This window comes from Lontra canadensis, unplaced genomic scaffold (assembly GCF_010015895.1).
Source record: "Lontra canadensis isolate GAN:19392208 unplaced genomic scaffold, GSC_riverotter_1.0 scaffold116, whole genome shotgun sequence".
Lineage (NCBI taxonomy): Eukaryota > Metazoa > Chordata > Mammalia > Carnivora > Mustelidae > Lontra > Lontra canadensis.
In genome coordinates, this window is record NW_022631110.1 from 4655702 (window position 1) to 4675613 (window position 19912).

Here is a 19912-nt window from a genome sequence, read left to right on the forward strand (position 1 = left end):
CTCTGCCTGCCTCTCTGCCTACTTGTGATCTCTGTCTGTAATATAAAAAAAATAAAATCTTTAAAAATAAATAAATTGTAGGACAGCAGAATAGTGAAACACTTTTATCATTCTTCAGCAAGGATAGATTGCTTATCATACAAGAGATTTTGGAGTGGTATGTTAAATAGAGTTGCAAGCTATTTTGGAAATGTTTTGTAATGTGTTTTACAAGATGTCCAAATGTGATGGAAGGACCACCACAACTATATGTCTAAAAAGATAGCTTGAATATAAAAAAAGCTTAATGCCATACTTTGGAAATAATAACAACATTGTTGTGTTTAATAAAAACTGTTGCTTGTGGAGAAGGTCATTAAGGTACTGGAACCAGCTGAAGAAAAACACTGTGCCTTGAGAATGAAAGAGTTCTTATATCATAGTTGATGGAAAGACACTTCTACCATTCTTCTCCAGTCAAAATTGGTACCCAGGCAATGAAAACTAAAATGCAGATGAAAATTCAGGGAAGATTTTTATCTTGAAAATTAACTACTTATTTCTAAAGCCATATATTTTGCCCCATTAAATCACAGAGACTTTTTTATGCTTTTGTTTCAACTAGCAAATGCATAAAAAATATTAGAAATAAATGATATAATGGGGACATCAATTGCATCTTTGCTTCTAAAAGTATTCAGACAGCTTCTTTGAATAGTGCACAACATTTCAGTTTGTGGGATCGCTTTATTGCATTAGCATCATCACCATCAGTCAACCATCATGCCTGAGAGTTAAAAAGCAGATGTCTCTATGTTATCCATTTGCTATTAAAGAGGAAGTAAAGCATAATACCTTAGTGGCATCATTACCAGTAGTATCTTACACTGGCAAAGCTAGCAAAGATGATCTTGTTCCTTTACTACTTCAGCTGAAAGGGGAGACTATTTAGTATCATGGGAACAAACCAATACTAAGCACATTATTCTTGCCCTACATTATCAAATATTTGAAATCTAACCACTAAATTTTGGGGGGAGTGTAGTTTACATATGTTTGCATAGAAGGGTGCCAAAAAGGCTGAATTGTTTTTCCTAATTACAGTAGTGAAGTTTATTATAAAAATCCAACTTCATATAGTATTTGAAAACTTCTGGTCATCTTCCTTTCCGGAGATAACCACTATTAATAGTTTAGTGCTTATTTTATTTATTTTTGTTTTTTAATTTTTTTTAATGTTGAGCAGTAAACTTCTGCTTTATTAACTTTATTTTTTTAATTTAATTTTATCTTTTCAGTGTTCCAAGATTCACTGTTTATACACCACACCCAGTGCTCCATGCAATACATGCCCTTATTTTTAAATAAGATGTCCTGCCATTGGATATAATCCAGTTGTTGCTCAATATAAGTTCTCTGCCTAGTTTCTATTATCAAATGAGGACAAGTCAAAGCTCATACTAGAGTTGGGGGTGGAAAAGGATTTGGAAGTGACCACCTACCTGGGACTTGTTATGTTTAATGAGAATATTTTAGTTTTCAAAAACTCAACAAAAGGAGCAGTGTAAAGTTGTCCAGTGGATGGAGACAGCCACCAGGTCTACATTACCCTGTCTTGGTGTCCAATCCTTATAAAGAGACTGATTCATTTCCCTTTCCTTCCACCCCTGCCTAGCTTTATGCTCATTCCTGACTTGTAGTTGGTCTAAAGCATCTTGCTGGTCAGGTTTCCCTCCCTGTTCCTGGACTAGATTAAAAAAAAAAAGCAGCATAGATGCCTGCCTAGGAACTCCACTGGGGTAGCACTACCCCCGGTCTTGGGTGCACAAGACTGATGCCAAGTTCTTGGAAGATTTTTTTTTTTTAAGTTGTTTTCATTATGTGTGGAATTTAAGAAACAAAACAAAGAAGCAAAGGAAAAAGAGAGAGAGAGAGAGAAACCAAGAAACAGACTCTTAACTATAGAGAACAAACTATAGTTACCAGAGGGGAGTTTGGTGGCTGGTGTGTGAAATAGAAGATGGAGATTAAGGAGTGCACTTGTGATGAGCACTAGGTGTTACAGAAGAGTTGAATTGCTATATTGTACACCTGAACCTAATATAACACTGTATGCTAACTAAACTGGGATTAAAATTAAAAATGTTATTTAGGGGCGCCTGGGTGGCTCGGTGGGTTAAAGCCTCTGCCTTCAGCTCAGGTCGTGCTCTCGGGGTCCTGGGATTCATCCTAGCCCTGCATCAGGCTCTCTAATCTCTGCTCAGTGGGGAGCCTGCTTCCCTTTTTCTCTCTCTGCCTGCCTCTCTGCCTACTTGTGATCTCTGTCAGATAAATAAAATCTTAAAAAAAACCTTTATTTAAAAAACTGGTTTTCATTAATATTGCAGTGATGTAACCTTGCATTTTATGGGATGGAAATACTTGGACCCTATTTATGACGTTATAGTAGGGTTTGGTGGTAGTCCAAAATTTACTAGGAAGTCATCCATTTCCTTTAGATTTTCAATTTTGTTGCCAACTTCCATATCACCTCTTATAATTTCTTTGGTCTTTTCCATTTTTGTGGCTCTAATATCCATTCCATTTCCAATAACAACACTTTTGCCTTCTCTTTTCCTGAACTGGATTTGCCAGATTTTGGCTTATTTTTCAAAAAAAAAAAAAAAAAAAAAAAAACAGGACTTATTTTCCTTTCTACTGTCTCTGTTGTTATTATTTCATTTATTTTTACCTTTCTTCTGTATGAAATCCCTCTTCCTACTTTTTCTTGGTTTACATTGTTGATTTTTTAAATTTGAATTGTGTAGTTCACTTATTTTTAATCTTTTAAAGAAAATGAAAGTATTTAAGACTATAAATTACCTGAATACAGGTCCCATATAAAGCGTTATTTTTATTTCTTTTCTAGATAATTTTCAAATTCCTCTTTTATCTGGGGGTCGTTTAGGAGGAGGTTTCTTGGTTTCTCTGTAGGTTTTTTAAAATCATTTTATGATTTTTTGAAATTTTTTTGGTTATAATCAAAGAATATGGTCTTCAAAATCTGCTTCGGGGGTTTATTAAGGATTTCTCAGTGACAATAAATAAATTGATTTTTGCAAATGTTCTATCACATAATAAATGAATGTTGACTTAAGTTCCTTATATTATTCCAGTGCTGTGTCTTTACTTTTTGTTAACTTGATTTTTCAAAATTCTGAAAGAATATTAAAGCCTTCTACCATTATTGTGGTTTTTTTTTTAAATAAAGAACTTGTATTTTTTTAAAATAAAGAACTTGTATTTCTGAGAGGTTTTGTTTCATGTATCCAGCTTCATGTAATATTTGGTTCATATCCTCTCATGCAGTAGTCCTTGTATTGTTATAAAGTATCCTTTGTTGTACAAGATTTAATTCTTTTTTTTTCCTTTAAAGCATTTAAAGTTGTTTATTTGTATCTAATTTCTTTTTTTTATTTTAAAGATTTTATTTATTTATTTGACAGAGAGAGACACAGTGAGAGAGGGAATACAAACAAGGGGAGTGGGAGAGGGAGAAGCAGGCTTCCCACAGAGCAGGGAGCTGGATGTGGGGCTCAATCCCAGGACCCTGGGATCACGACCTGAGCTGAAGATGGACGCTTAACTAAGAATGTTTTAATTTTTCCCTTTCATAAGGCCTCATCACAATTAGAAGTTTATAAATTATCTGTATATATCTTGTTACACTCACTGTAACACCAAATAGATGAGATCATCTTTCTTCTTTAGCATTTATTATAAAACATATAAAGACTTCATGCAGCTGAACTAACATTTAACAGATATCTACAGCATTTGCCTCTTTCTGTTTTCTCTTTTTTTCTTTTTGCCTTTTAACTCCCTTCACCCATTTCTCTCACTTCCCACCTCTACTTTTGGCAACCACAAACCTATTGTCTGTGTCTTTAAAGTTTCTTTTTTTTTTAGATTCCACATATATGAAAAATCAGACAGTATTTGTCTTTCTCTGACTTATTTCATTTAGCATAATGTCTTTGAAGTCTATTCACATTGTCACAAATGGAAAGATTTCATTCCTTTCTATGCATGAATAAGATTCATATATAAATAGAAATAGATTTTATGTATTATATATAAAGTAATACATAAAATCTATTTCTAATTTAAATGAGAATATATGAAATATATTTTTATATAAATATAAAATATATATTTTATATATTTCTAATATATTTTATGTATAATATATAAAATATATTTCTATTTATATATGAATATATATAAAATGGAATATCATACACATGCACACATACACACTTATGTCAAGGGACATGTAGGTTGTTTCCATATTTTGGCTATTGGAAATACTGTTGCAACAAACATGGGGGTACATATATCTTCTTGAGTTAGTGTTTTTGTTTTCTTTGGATGAATACCCAAAAGTGGAACTGCTAAATCATATGGTAGTTCTAGTTTTAATTTTTTGAGGAATCTCCACACTGTTTTCCATAGTGATGGCATCAATTTGCATTGCCACCATCAGTGCACATGGGTTCCCTTTTCTCTACATCCTCACCAACACTTATTATTTTTTGTCTTTTGATAACAGTGATTCTCACAGGTGTGAAGTGATACCTTAGTGTGGTTTTGATTTGCATTTCCCTGATGATGTTGAGCATTTTTTCATGTCTGTTGTTCATCCATACGTCTTCTTTGGAAAAATGTCTAATTATTTGTTCTTTTGCTATTGAGTTCATGAATTCCTTATATATATCAGATATTAGCCCCTTAACAGATTTATGATATGTAAATACTTTATCTCATTTAGTAGGTTGCCTTTTCATTTTGTCAATGGTTTCTTTTGCTGTGCATAAACTTCTTAGTATGATATAGTTCTGTTTATTTAGTTTTGCTTTTATATCTTTTGCTTTTGGTGTCAGATTTTTAAAAAAAATCATCACCAAGACTTATGTCAAGGAGCTTACTACTAGTAACGTCACAGGATACAAAATCAATATACAAAAATCTGTTGTGTTTCTCTACACTAATAATGAACTATCAGTAAGAGAAATAAAGAAAACAATCCCATTTATAATTGATCAATAAGAATACAATACCCAGGACTAAATTTAACCAGGGAGGTGAAAGATCTGTATGTTGAAAACTACAAGACATTAATGAAAAAATTGTTGAAGACGCAAATAAGTGGAAAGATATTCTGGGCTCACAAACCGGAAGAGTCAATATTGTTAAAGTTTCTGTACTACTCAAAGCACTCTAGAGATATACTGCAATCCCTATCAAAATTTCAAAGGCGTTTTTCAAAGATATAGAACAAATAATCCTAAAATTTGTATGGGAACACAGAAGATTCCAAATTCCCAAATCAGTCTTGAGAAAGAACAAAGTTGAAGGCATCATTCTCCTTGATTTTAATATATATGACAAAACTATAATAATTTAAACAGTATGGCATTGACATAAATAACAATACACATCGATAACTGGAACAGAATAGAGAGCCTAGAAATAAATGCATGTATATATGGTCAATCAATTTATAGTGAAAGAGTCAAGAATATACAATGGGAAAAGGACAGTCTCTTCAATAAATGGTGTTGGAAAAACTGTACAGCTACATGCAAGAGAATGAAACTTGACCACTACCTTACACCATACACAAAAATTAACTCAAAGTGGATTAAAGACTTCAATGTAGACCTGACACCATAAAACTCCTAGAAGAAAACAGGTGATAAGTTCCTTGATAGCAAATTTTTAAAAAATATTTTATTTATTTGACAGAGAGAGATCACAAGTAGGCAGAGAGGCAGGCAGAGAGAGAGGGGGAAGCAGGCTCCCCGCCGAGCAGAGAGCCTGATGTGGGGCTCGATCCCAGGACCCTGAGACCATGACCTGAGCCAAAGGCAGAGGCTTTAACCCACTGAGCCACCCAGGTGCCCCAATAGCAAATTTTTAAAAATAAAATTATAATTTTATAATTGTAATAATTAACATCTATCCCAGAAGGTAATTCTATGATGGTGATATTCAGCTTTAGATGAATCTTAATTTTAGAATTTGGCCATTTGTCATTTTGTAAGATGTATATTTAGGGCATCTCTATCAAAAACCTAATCATGAAGATTTGGTGAGTTTATGAGGAGAGAACTTAGTCACCAAAGCAGAAAATGATAAATCTAGGACCTAGTCATTGAAAATGAAAATATAAATCAAAGTGAGATACTGGCAAAGCTACTACATGTATGTACCATACAATGTTGGGTACCTGCCAAGAAGTTCCTTAATCAACTGTCTCACAAGTACAAGTAGACTCAGAGATCAAACAGAATACACAAAGTATTTGGAGAACTTTATCAGTTACCTACAGCTGTATAACAAACCACCCAGAACATAATGGGTCAAAGCAAGAGTCATCTGATTGACTTAACTCTGTGGGCCTGCAAGTTAGCCTGGGTGAGCTAGGTGACTGATTCTTAAGGGGGGGCACCTCAGAATTCATTCCTGTGGTCTCTCAACCTCTAGCAGTCTAGCTGATGCTTGTTTACTGTTAGCTAGTGGATTCTGAGAGAGAGTGGAAGTATGCAAAATCTCTTGAGGCTTAGGCTCAAAACTGGCACATTGTCATTTACAACACATTCTATTAGCCAAAGTGAGTTGCAAGGCCAGCCCCGGGCAAGGGCTGGTAAACTAGATTCTTTTTCTTTATGGAGCTACAAAGTCACATTTTAGTAAAGAGACTAGATACAAGAAGAGGTAAAGGATTTGGGCCATTTTTTAATCAGTTTACCAAAAGTCCACTGGCTACAAATGTAGGGACTGAGGGGATCTGAAGACTCTGAAGACCGGGATGACCAGGTAGTTTTCTAAGACATCAGCATTTAAATAGATTGCATCACAAAGTAGCTGAAATGTTTTAATGAAATCTATCCACTTTGAGTGGAAAATTACTTCAAAATCATCCTTTAGGTGATGGCTTCAATTGTGAAATAATCTTATTCATCTTTTAAGGCTCCTCTCTCATAATTACTGGAACATCACAAGTCCTCTGCTGAGCATATGTTTTTATATTTATTTTCCCTTTGAGGAAATAACCCCAGACAGTGGTCCACAAAATTTGCATTAGAATCACTTTGAGAGGCTGCTAAAAAAAGAATTTCCTGGGCTATACCTTAGATCTGTTTTGTTAGTTGAGATTTTGTGTTGTAAGCAATAGAAACTGACCCTGTGTGATGTAAGCACATATCAAATGTATTGGTAGGTCAATAGTAACTCACAGACAGGAAGACAGAAGGATAAGGTATAGAAAATGAGTATTGTCGAGGGAGGCTAAGGACGTATCTGATGAAGGCACTACTGTGGCCATTGCCAAACACTGTACTTATGAGCCGACACCGTGGCTGCTAGGAATTCTACACACTGGGCACCACGACTGACATGTACCTCTTACCACAGCTCCTCTGAAGACACTGAGGGCTGCCACCACTGCCAGCCAATGCCACAAGATTTAGTTTTCATTAACTCGGCTTCACTGTGTTATTTGCGCCATGTTCAGTATCTCAAGCAAGAGCATCTGATTGATGGAGTCTTACCTGCAAAAGAGGCTTGAAAAATGAGTATCTCCTTTTTTTAGCTTCCATACTAGAAGGTGAGCTCTGTTCTTTGCCAGAATTTGTGGGTTAGGCAATTCCTCAAACATAAGCAGTGGTCTAAATCCTAGAGAGTAAAAAAATAAAAAATAAAAAATTAATGTCCACTCTATCTGTTGGATACAAAATTTTAGTTGGAAGGTATAACACACAGTACAGTGCTTCACTCTTTTCCCTTCAGCTCTCACTTTCACATGTTATCAAAGGCTGCTTTACTTCAATATTCATGACCCTATCCAAGTACTACTTGTCTGGTGGAAGGACTTGGCCTGCCCAATGGCAAGCCAGAGGTGTCAACAGAATTGATGGCCCCAGCAATAGTCTTTTCACAAAGAACGGGCAAGGAGTCAATAGATTAATACCCCAACTTACTTGCACATCAGCTGAGATAATTTTGAGGCATATTCTTATATTAATTCCCAGAGTCCCTTAGAGGATTCAGATAGTTACCCACAGTGATGGCTGTCATGATGACACACTGTATGTTGGCTCTTTTCCCTTTGCTGTCTCATTTGCTGGCTTCTTTATCAATGTTTCCTGCTATCATGCCCCCAAGCACATCACTTGCACTTAAAATTTTGTTTTAGGGAAAGTTTCTGGGGGAACTCAAAATAAAATTTGGGTACCTTGGTAATTTAAAGGTTTTTTAAAAAAAATTTTATTTATCCATATGGCACAGAAAGAGAGAGAGAGACAGAGAGTGAGCACATGCAGGAGGAGTGGCAGAAGGAGAAGGAGAAACAGGCTCCCCACTGAGCAGGGAGCCTGATGTGGGGTTTGATCCCAGGACCCTGGGATCATGACCTGAGCTGAAGGCAGATGCTAAATGACTGAGCTGCCCCAATGCCCTAGTATTTGAAAGTTTTAAAAAGTGATTTACATGATCCAAAATGTGTTCTCATATGAAAAGTTTGAGAACCAATTGTCCTGACAAATGGAAAATCTTGCCCAAGTTCTCATTAATGGTCAGAGCTGTACACCATATCTGAAATCCAAATCCCTTCTTCTGGTTCTTGGGCAAGTTCTCTCATCACTAAAATATACTCATGGCAAAAAAAAGTAGACTTTTATTTCCAGATGACCTTATGTGAGGAGACATTTATAAGGCAACCAACATAATCATGCCCAGATTTCAAACAATAGATAATGTCACTAGTGACTTATTGTTTTTAAATATATAACAGCCTTTCCTCTTTGTTTCTTTTCATTAATGTTTCTGCCTTTGTAAATTCTTTGCATAGAATTCACCTCCAATATTATTATTTTTTTTTAAAGATTCCATTTACCTACTCAACAGAGAGAGAGATCAGAAGTAGGCAGAGAGGCAGGCAGAGAGAGAGAGGGAAGCAGGCTCCCCACTGAGCAGAGAGCCCGACCCAGGGCTCGATCTCAGGACCCTGAGACCATGACCTGAGCTGAAGGCAGAGGCTTAACCCACTGAGCCAACCAGGTGCCCCCAATATTATTGTTTTGATTGACAATTTTATTTCCATTTTAGAAAACTTGGAAGAGACAAATATGAAATACTCATCAAAGAATGAAACTATATTTTCAAAAACAGAGCACTATCTTTGTGATATTTAGAAAGAGAAATGCAGTTATTATTGTTGTAACCTAATGTTAACAGTTTGTCTTTATAAATGGTATTGTACAACAATATTTTTGAAGGGGGAAATAAAGGCAGAATGAAATTCACAGTGGTGGCCTACAATGATTTACAGAGTAATATTATAAGAGCAAAAAAATCACTCTTCACTAAATAAAATTGAAATGGAGCCAGAGATAAATAATTAGAAACAAAATGTGAGAAGAAGTAACTAAGATGTTTCCTGAGAGAATCAACAGAATATGTTAGGGTTGTTCTTTTCACATATCAGTTGAATGGGGAAAGTAAATTAAAATCTTCAGGAGGAATAAATGACTAAGTTGTTGGCTTAGTTGTTTCTATTAGATTACATTTTTCTTAAGATATTTTAAACAACTTCCCAGGGATTTTCACTCATTTGAATTGTCCTCAGTTGTCTACACCAAAGATTTTTCTCAAATGTTTCAGTATAGCACAGAAGCAGCATACATTTCTGATCTTTTATAGGCTTGTAACTAGTGTCAGTACCTATCAGTAATTTGATCTTGGGCTAGAATCGTGCGATTTCTCAGAACTTTGCTATTTGCCTTTTAAATGATTATATATATATATAATAGTTTCCATTTTGCAAAGATATTATGTGGATCAAATGAAATAATATCTGTGTACTTTATAAAATTCCATATACATATTAGCATGTAGTGTTTTATTATAATCAGAAGTCTTCCTTGATTGAGGTAATAAGTGCATATTTACAGCATGGACTACGGGATCTTACAGGCCTAGAAAAAAACTCGATTCTTCCAAGTATTAGCTGTGTCGTCTTAGGAAAATTAAATACTGTTTAGCCTCAGTTTTCTTACCTGGAAAATGGAGATAATAATGTTTTTCTTTGAACACAGGAAGTGCTCAAATAGAAGAGGATATGAGTGATGATGATGATGATGATGATGATAATCTGCCATAATTTAGGGGCTTTTCCTCAATTTTTCTACTCTAAGTTCCTACTGTTTCTTGGATCATTTTTCTTAAATAGTCATATTCAAGATCATATAACAATATTCAGGGCCTGAAGTATCCACTTAAAGACCTGTAGCCTATTGGCTTAATATGTTAGCACTGGACATCACTTTGTGCTTCTGCAAGGTTATAAAAAATGGTGGTATCCCCATCTCAAAGTTCTCTATTAGTTCATCATTATCAAAAGTAGCAGTAAGCTATAGACATAACAGCACACTATAACAAACTGCTACAAAATTCAGAGATCTGCATTCATGGGAGGGGGCTCTGTTCTAACCAGCTCTCATCCTCTCTGGACCCAGTGGGATAGCTAGGGGTATGTACCCTTATAGCACTGGTAGAGGTGAATGAAGTGAAGTGGAAATATGTGTGATCTCTTAAGGCATAAACTCAGATCTGGCACTTCATCATGTCTGTCTATTAAATTGGCCGGAGAAAGTCACATGGCTGACTCCTTAGTCAAGTGGGAAAGGGAAATATAAATTGTTCCTTTACTGAGAACAGCAACATCACATGGCAAAGGAATTGGATACAGGGAAAGTCGAAGAATTAGAGCAACAATGGTAATCAATCATGGTTATAAATGACTAAACTGAAGTCCTTGAGGAGAATTCAAGTCTTGTTCATCAATGAATTCGCATTTCTAAACCAAAGTCTGACGCACTGAATCACTGGTCATTCAATAAGTATTATACCAGAGCTGAGAATATGCAGCCTAGAAGAAAGGCTCCTCCCTGACAGACGTAAGTTCAATGAAGAGTTATAGAAGATTTTAATTACAGCCTATATAGGGTTTTGTAGTGACACAAAAGAAGGTGGTAGGCATATGATGAGAGGTACTAAATGCCTACTCATACTACTAGGTTTTGAGAAAATAGTTTTGTAGAAATCAGGCAGGCAGGAATACCCAGGCAATAAGGGCGAAGAGTGGAAAAAATTTCACTTTTTAATTCTTCAAAAAGGACTTGAAATTCTTTCCAATTTATGGGAAATTCCTACATATGAGGACACTACTGAATTTTCCTACCACTATAGAAACTAAAAATGCCAAACACTAACTTTCCTATCCTCTTGACTGCTAGGGTGTGGCCACATGCTTTCCAATCATTTGTACCCTCTCCAGACTCTGAAACTAATGGACAAAGAAGCAAGGCTCATAAGGAATTCATACATGTGCAGGCAAAGCTACATCTTCTTTCTAGGGGCAGCTGTGGCCATAGTTCTAAACAGTAGTGTAGTGTCTAGCATTGGTGGTTTTGGCTATATAATCCATCGTGCCTGAGTCTAGTGACAATAATAACTGTATCTTCACAAGGCCAGTTCCGAAATTTAATTTTTTGTCATTAATCTTGACTCCAAACTTGGTTCTCATGGAAAAGTGCAATATCCCTTAAGTAAATTCCTTTGTTGGCTCAATTAGTTGGAATTTTTTTTTTAGTTCTTCCAGCTAAGACTGACTTATCAGAAGGCTAGAGCAGAAATTGAAAGAAAAGTCAAAGTGAGTGAAAAGATAAAACGAGATCAGTAAATGAAAGAAAGATGGTCAAACCTATGGCAAGTGATGAGTAAGCAGGAAGAACCCTAAGAAACCAATGGCAGAGGCACTGTAAGTCTTTAGCTTCTACCACAACCAATAACTTCTATCAGTGTTTGGCAGCTTTGGCTGCACTTTGAATTACTAGATAATTTTTTTTTAATTCCAATGCCAAGGTCATATCCCAGATCACTTATATCAGAATTTCATGTAATACTCTTTTTCTAAAAGCTCTCCAGATGACCAAATGTGCAACCAATATGCAACCAGGGCTGTGATAGGATTAGAGGAAACGAGAACTGTAGATGGAGAACAAAACAGGTGCACCTCTTTGGAGTGAGGAATGAAGGGGAAGAAGCAGAACTGTTAATAACATGAAATAAACACACTGACTGGATGCACTGAATCATATATGGTGTCTATTCCAAATAGCTGGCCTCACCATGACCCATCATTTTTAATTCTATGGTGTATATCCAAACCACTCTTTTCTTCAAATCCACCTTCTCATGTGACCTATTGCTACCACCTTCCAGTTGGCGTTCCTGCTTCCATTCATTCTTAACTCCAATCCATCTAATACAATACTTCCAGAATTGGAATAATCTTTTTAAAGGGCAAACCTGTTTGTGTTACTTTACAGGTTAACCTAATCCAGTAGATTCTCCAAACACTGCCAGATAAAATCCAAACTTTTTAGTATGGTTTAAGAATCTTTATGCTTTGTTCCTACTTAAGTTCCCAGCCTCCTCTTCTGCCTCATCCTTGATCTCCATCCATCCAAGCACTCACCTGCTCCTAAACATATCATCTTTTACATCTTCCTGCCTCTTTGCTGATGCACTTATTCTTTTATTGAACTGGATGTGAATGTTTGTAAGATTATCTTTATGCATTTGTCATTTGCTACTTAGATATTTTGATCCATGTAATAATATTCACTGAAAAAGTTAGAAGTTTCTAGAATGTAGAAACTCCACTTTCTGATCTACAAAATACTTCCTGATGATGCTGATGTGTTCAATAGTGATGAATATGATGATGAATGAAAATGGTGTGATAGATGTTACAGGTTTTAAAAAGATCAAAATGAAGAGAAATTAACTAATTTTTTTGTGTCCCAGGGAAAGTGTGAATGAACCTTTAAGCAATAGAGAAAATGAGATAATTTCTGAAGTTGTAATAATTACATTATTCACTTATTGCCATTAAATGCCAGAATGGATGACCTTTTGTGTCTCTCAAGATAAATTATTTTGCCAACGTGACTAACCTACCCACATTTTCTCAATAATAAAATAATGTTCTATCTCAAGTGTTTTATTTATGTTAAATCTGAAAAGATCAAATTTAAATAGCCTAACTATTAGGCAAGAAGGTTCATATATGTAGTATGTAATAAATATCTGATTTGGAGTGATATTTTCCAATTTAAAAGAAATTCAGTTTTATTTCTTATAAGTCATAAAAGGTCCTAGATTCAGCAATGTTGCCTCATTTCAAAATGTTTGTCTTTACCTATAGTCTCTTCATTTTCATTTCAGTTTTTTCTAAAGGAAATTTTAAGTGGCTATATATGGTAATATTAATTTATGTATTAGAATGATTAAAATAACTTATAATGTATGGAATAGGAAATTGTCCTTATTCATTATTAAAAGTATTTAATTTTTAATATTTAATTCTCAGATTTGTATGCAGTTTACTTGCCTAGAACTCTAAGTCCATGGCTGTAATTATCATATAGGACACAATGACGCATGGGGACAAAAAGGTGCAGTGTCTTAACTGATCTCTGGTTTGCCAGCTCTACTGTCCATGCCCTAGGTGTCTTTTAACACCAGATTTCTAACATTTTTGTTTTAAGGAGGGTTTTCTCATTTTATAATGCTATTGTTCAGGAATTAGAATATTAGCCATAGGTTTGATTAAGACTGATCAAATTAGCCTTTCCTGTGAGGAGACCTCAGCTATAAAGGACAGGAGGGCCCTTAAGAGAACCGGACCATGCTAACAGCTTGATCTTGTACTTCCCAGTATCCAGAAGTGTGAAAAATAAATTTCTGTTGTTTATAACATACCCAGTTTGTGATATTTTCCTATTGCAGCCTGAATGGACTAAGCCAAAAAGTTGGTACCAAGAAGTGGGGTACTTTTACACTAATAATGAAGCATCAGAAAGAGAAATTAAAAAAATCCTACTTTTCTTACTTAAATTGCACCAAAAATAATAAAATCTCTAGGAATAAACCTAACTAAAGTGGTGAAAGAAAAAGAAAAGCAAAGCTGGGGATATCACAATTCCAGACTCCAAGTTATATTACAAAGCTGTAGTAATCAAAACAGTATGGTACTGGCACAAAAAGAGACACATAAAGCAGTGGAACAGAATAGAAAACACAGAAATAAATCCACAATTATACGGCCAATTAATCTTTGACAAAGCAGGAAATAATATCAATGGGAAAAAGACCGTCTCTTCAACAAAAGGTGCTGGGAAAACTGGTCAGCTACATTCAAAAGAATGAAATTGAATCAACTATTTTACTCCATACATATCTATAAACTCAAAATAGATCAAAGAAAAAAATGGATCAAAGACCTAAATGTGAGACATGAAACCATAAAAATCCTATGAGAGAGCACAGACACTAACATCTTTGACATTGGCTGTAGTAACATTTTTCTAGATGTGTCTCCTGAAGCAAAGGGAAATAAAAGCAAAAATAAACTGCTGGAACTATATCAAAATAAAAAGCTTCTGCACAGTGAAGGAAACAATCAACAAAACTAAAAGTCAACCTATTTAATGGGAGAAGATAGTTGCAAATGACATATCCAATAAAGGGTGTATCCAAAATGTATAAAGAACTGATACAACTCAACATCAGGGAAATGCAAATCAAAACTACAATGAGACATCACCTCACACCTGTCAGAATGGTTAAAATCCAAAACACAAGAAACAACAAGTGTTGGCAATGATGTGGAGAAAAGGGAACCCTGGGGTACTATTGGTAGGAATGCAAAGTGGTGCAGCCACCATGGAAAACAGTATGGAGGTTCCTCAAGCAGTTAAAAAATAAAACTACTCCATGATCCAGTAATCACACTACTGGGCATTTACCCCCAAAATACAAAACACAGGGATATACACAAGCTTGGGAAGATGGTGGAGTATGGGACCCTGAGCTTACCCCGTCCCATGTTGACAACTAGATATCATTCACATCCATGTTAATAAACCAGTGAACAGTCTGAAGACTGGAAGAATAAACTCCACAACTAAATAGAAAGAAGCTGCATCTGAAAGATTAGTAAGGTCTGAAAGGCAGACAGAGATTGCCCACAGGAGGGAGGGAGCTGTATGCAGAGAAGGCAGAAAAAATGGGCCCTCCCATAAGAGATCACAGAGAGAAGGCTAATACCCATAAAGTTTGGCTTTAAAAGCCAGAGAGGTTGAATTCTGTGAATTTTTGAAGCCAGTAGGCCTTGGAGCTTAGAGCTTTACAAGTTAGCTGAGTCAGCACTGGGTCAGTCTAGGGTGATACCTGGGTCACCTTCGTTAAAGAGAGAGCAGCTGGCATGGAAAAGCAACATAAAAACAGTAGCTTACACAATGTTGGGGTCAAATGGGATGCAGATTTGTTCACACTGATTTCAGAGCATGTTGGGGGATTTCTCCAAATAGGAGGGAGCTGGCAGGCACCACTTTCCTTCCCTGCCCCCCCTCCAAGCATAAACACAGAGCCAACTGCAGGAAGCAGCACCACACAGATACTTGTTACCTAACCTGCTAACAGTGTGCCATGCCATGAGTTCTCCTGAGGACTCACCCAATCCTGGCCTGTTGGCCTCAGCCATGGGCTCAGGGCAAATTAAAAAAAAAAATTTTTTTAAGATTTTATTTATTTATTTGGCACAGAGAAAGAGAGAGAGAGAGAACACAAGCAGGGGGAGCAGGAGAAGGATCATGACCTGAGCCAAAGGCATACACTTAACTGACTAAGCCACCCGGGTACCCCTCAGGGCAAATTTTGATAAAGCCATATGCATCCCCTACTCAGTTGCCAGTGCACAATACTACTGCATGCTGCATCCAGCTGCCCCTCAGGGCCTGGCTGCCACACAGCACTCAGGCACAGCTGTATGCTGGGCTCCCCATTGGGCTCATAGTTGCTGCCACACAGTGCACCCAGCCACCAATGGATGCTTGGCCCAGCTGTACCCTGCCATCACCCCAGGCCATGCTCAGGCTCATGCCCCCAGCCACCTTGGTACACAGCCCCCAGCTGCTGTGGCTTTGGAGATCTGGCAAAAGACTAGTGGTCTACTGCAATTTTGCTAACAGTGTTGCCCCACTCCCCATTTCCCCAGCAGGCACACCACCTCAGTGCTGGCCAGCCTGGGGCCCATTAACACTAGCAAGAGCAAGAACAGCCTACAAAGGCAGAGGGTCAGTGCAGATAGATGAATGCACTGAAAGGAAATGTGACTCAGACGCAACAGCAGGACATAAGCAACAGATAAAGGAGACTCTCCTGGAGTGCCAGTTTCCGGTAAAAAGGGAACATTGAACTATAAGGCACTCCAGAATCTCCCCTCTTCATAAAGTCAGGACTTTCAAGAGCAAAAGACATAGCTGACTTTCTTAACACAGAGAAACAAAGAAAGAAGAGCAGACAAAGTGAGGAGACAAAGAAATTTATCCCAAATGGAAGAACAGGACAAGGCCACAGCCAGAGATATCAGTAACATTCCTGATAGAGAATTTAAAGCATGATATAAGGATAATCACTGGACTAGATAAAAGAGTGGAAGATATGAGTGAGACCCTTAACAGAGAGATATGGAATAATATAGCAGAGATAAAGGGCTCAAAAAACAAAATGAGAAATATGCTTGATGGAATGAATAGCAAAGATGGAAGAAGCAGAGGAATGAATTAGTCACCCAGAAGAGAGAGTAATGGGAAAGTAATCAAGCTGAACACAAGAGAGAAAAAAGAATTATGCAAAATGAGAATAGACTTAGGAAACTCAGTGACTTCATCAGAGATAATAACATTCGTATTATAGGTGTCCCAGAAGAAGAAAAAGAAAAGGGGCCTAAAATTTATTCGAAGACATAATACTTGAAAACTTGCCCAATCTGGGTAAGGAAGCAGATATCCAGATCCCAGAGGCCCATAAAACTCTCATTAAAAAAAAAAAAAGCAGACCCACACCAAGACATATTGTAATTAAATTAGGAAAATAGAGTGATAAAGAAAAAAATTAAAAGCAGCAAAAGAAGTCAATAACTACAAGGAAAACCCCATAAGACTAGCAGAAGATTTTTTTCAACAGAAACTTGGCAAGCCAAGAGAGAGTGGCATGATTAATTTGGAATGCTGAATGGGAAAAATCTGCAGCCAAGAAGACTCTATCCAGCAAGACTATCATTCAGTATAGGAGAGATAGAGTTTCTCAGACAAACAAAAACTAAGGACCATTAAACTAGCTCTGAAAGAAATATTAAAGGAAACTCTTTGAGTGTAAGGAAAGACCAAAAGTGATAGTAGTGAAGAAACACAGAAGCAATAAAAATGAATATTTCTGAAAAAAAAATTAGTCAAGGAACTCATACAAAAACAATAAAGATATAATGATGGGGGAGGAGAGGAGAAAAAAATAGGTTTAAACTTAAATAGCCATCAACTCAATATAGATATACATGTACAAGAGGTTATATACAAACCTACAGTTAACCACAAATCAAAAACCACTGATAAATATGCAAAGAATAGAGAAAGAAATCCAGACATATCACTAAAGAAAATCAGCAGAACATGAAAGAAAGACAAGAAAGAATCAGAAGAAATCTTCAGGAACAACTGCAAAATGAGTAATAAACTGGCTATAAATTCATATCTATCAATAATTACTTGCCTTTAAATGGACCAAATACTCCAATCAAAAGACATAGGATGACAGAACATATTAAAAGAACAAGACCCATATATATACTGTCTATAGGAGACTCATTTTAGACATAAAGACACCTACAGATTGCAAGTGAGGGCATGGAAAAAACATGCCAAATAGATATCAGAAAAACATCACACAAATAGCTATCAGAAGAAAGCCATAGTAGCAATACTTATATCAGACAAAATAGATTTTAAAACAAAGACTGTAACAAGAGACAAGAAAGGGCACTATATAATAATAAAGGGAACAAATCAGCAAGAAGATATAATAATTTTAAGCATATACACACATGGGAACACCCAAATACATAAAACAGTTAATAACAAACATAAAGGACTTCATTGATAATAGTATAATAATAATAGAGGATTTTGACATCCTACTTACATCAGTGGGCAAATCATTTATACAGAAAATCAACAAGGAAACAATGACTTTGAATGACACACTGGATGAGATGAACTTAATAGATATAATCAGAACATTTCATCCTAAAACAGCCAAATACACATTCTTTTCAAGTATGCATGGAACAAACATTCTCCAGAATAGAGCATACATTAGCCCATAACACAAGCCTCAAAAATTAAAGATCAAATTCATACCATGCATCTTTTCTGACCACAGTATCATGACACTAGAAGTCAACCACAAGAAAACATCTGGAAAGAGCACAAATACATGGAGGTTAAATAACATGGTATTAAACAATGAATGGGTCAACCAGGAAATGAAGTAAAAAAGTACATGGAGGAAGGGGGGCAAGATGGTGGCAGAGTAGGGGACCTTGTTTCATCTGGTCCCTTGAATTTAGCTGGATATCTAACAAACCATTCTGAACACACACGAATTCAACCTGAGATGTAAGATTTATCTGGATCTCTACAAGCAGAAAAATGACAACTTTTTGCAAGATAGGAGGTGCGGAACTTGAATCTTCGGGGAAAATATCAGAAGATAAACAGAGGTGGGAGGAAGCCTCCATAAGCTGGTCACCAGAAAGTGATATAACACTGGAGAAAAAGTTGGGACCCTTAGAAATCTGCTCCAATGAGACATCCCTTTCTGAAAAGGGTACAGGGGATGAATAGAGCACAATACTAAGTGAATTGTTGTGGTCTCAGGATTTCAGGAGACTCAGAAAGAACGGGGGAGCCTGAACTGATAGAGTGCCCAAGCAGTAGAGCAGGGAGACTGATTATGGTTAGCAAGCCCAGAAGGGACTCTTAGATCTGGTCATAAACTACAAGCTGGGCCAGTAGGAAGACCACTCTGCCTGACCACCCTGAAAAGGACTAAAAGGTACAGGCTATTTAACATCCCAGGGGAGATATAAAATGGCTTGTGCCCACAACAGGGCAACAGCTCTCAGGACAATGTGGTCCACAAAATGACAATGGAGCAGCACCCAGCCATGAACTGGAAGCCCCGGAAGAGGGTGAACACATGAGCCCATGGCCTCTCACAAACGTAAAATTACAAAGCACAGAGATACTCCCAGGTCCCTGGAATGCCCCTGGGAGAGTTACAGTGGGCATGAATAACGCAAGTCTGTGGAGTTTTGTACACGCAGAAGTGGAGATGGTTTGACCTGGAAGGTTTATTGAAGAAAGGGGACCATGACTTTGCAGCTCTGGGCCAGAGAATCCAGCATGGCCGTATTTGCTCTGACCCCCTAAAGAGAAGTGGAAAGCCGCCAGGGAATAAAAGCCACACAGACAACCAGGTCACTTTAAGCCCACCTACCTGACAAGGGGTGGGGAAACTCCACCCAGGCAAAGACACCTGAGAAGCCTAGCAGCAGCCCCTTCCCCAGGAAGACAGACAAGAAGAACAGATGAATGATAAGCTTATTTCCCATAGGACTGTAAAACTCCAGCATCAGGGGAATATAATATAGGGACCCCTCCAGGTGTTCCCTTATGACTCGTCTATACTTCAGGCTAAAATTTTACATTTCTTTTTTCTTTTCTTTTCACTCTTTTCTTCCTTCCTTCCTTCCTTCCTTCCTTCCTTCCTTCCTTTCTCCCTGCTCCCATTTCAAGTAGATTCTTATTTCCCAACTTGTGTTTTTAAGTTGCTTTTTAACTTTTATTTTTTTCACACCTATGTTTTATAGATTTATGCCCCATACTATACTATTTTTCACTCTGTTCAATTTTATCTTCAT